This window comes from Frankliniella occidentalis, unplaced genomic scaffold, assembly GCF_000697945.3.
Source record: "Frankliniella occidentalis isolate FOCC.00 unplaced genomic scaffold, Focc_3.1 Scaffold308, whole genome shotgun sequence".
In the NCBI taxonomy this organism is placed as follows: Eukaryota; Metazoa; Arthropoda; class Insecta; order Thysanoptera; family Thripidae; genus Frankliniella; species Frankliniella occidentalis.
In genome coordinates, this window is record NW_026267433.1 from 158,849 (window position 1) to 160,209 (window position 1,361).

Sequence of the window (1,361 nt, forward strand, 5' to 3'; positions counted from 1 at the left end):
TACTCGCTGGTGTTCAGCAGTGCGCGGCATGGTGCACAAGCAGAAGTATCTGCCCAGGTCAGAACCAGGACTTTTGGTGGTACAACGGGCAACGCACTACATGGCTGTTTCTATTTATCTACATGGATTTTTCTATCAAAGCACTGTGGAGAATAGAGTATTATGAGGTATGATGTATTATGATGTATTCTGAGGCATTATGGGTATTATGGGGTATTATGAGGTATTATGGGGTATTTTAAGGGTATTATCAGGGTATTATGGGGTATTGTAAGGGTATTATGTTCTGTTATGAGGTATTATGGGGTATAATGGGTATTATGAATTTTATGGGGTATTATAAGGATATTATGGCGACGTGTACTGAGTATTATGCGAGTCGGAGACCCTTTCGGGTTGCCTCTGAATCACTAGATGAGGAGGCTGACGACCCGACGAGTGAGCAAGAAGAAGAAGAGACAGAGACCATTGCGTCTCTCGGTCTGAAGAACAAAACAAAAAATCACCAACTTGTGCAAATGTTCGCAGAGCATAAAAGAAAGTGTGTTAGCTGTGTTGAGCCGGGAAAAGCCGTGAGCACAATGACATCTTTTATAGATCGCGGGGTTGCCTTTAGGGAAACACTGCTCAAGAAGAAACCGGCAGACGCCATTGCGGTACTTAGAGATGCTGAACTGCACAGAGAACTGATCAACCACATCTTCAGGGCATCAAACCTGGGCCAGAGCGGCAAAGAAAACTGGAAAACGGCATGGGAGACTTTGCTCAAGTACGCTTCTCCTTTCACCGAATCCGACAAAAATGCAGGGCGATTCAGAGTTGAGAGTAAGTAAGATTATCCCTCTCTTTCCTTTTAAAAAACACAGCAAAAAATTCAGTGACACTAATTTGTTTTTTGTTTTTGTTGACTTTAGAGGAGTTTCCAGACAAGGACCCCACCCTAAACGCCGATCTTCCGAAAATCCGACTTTTGTGGAATGACTTCAAGCCTAAGGATGTGAACGTGGTAAACCCGGCTGAAGCTGACCAGGAGCACGTGGATTTAGCACAGTAAGTAGTTTTATATTTTTGCACTGCTCCCTCTCCTCTCGGCATTTGTTTTGTGCTGCGAAGGGATGCCACCCGTTTTGTCGTACGGGTTGCACACCTTTGCGGCACCCCCACTTTGACACATTCTTCCCCCCCTGTCCCCAGGATCGACGCGTTTTTCGAAAGCGAAGAGAATAAGGACCGAGTGAAGGAGTACGTCAACATCATGTATTTTATTTAAGGGGATTATCAGGGTATTATGGGGTATTATAAGGGTATTATGGAGTATTATGGGTATTATGAATATTATGGGGTATTATAAGGGTATTATG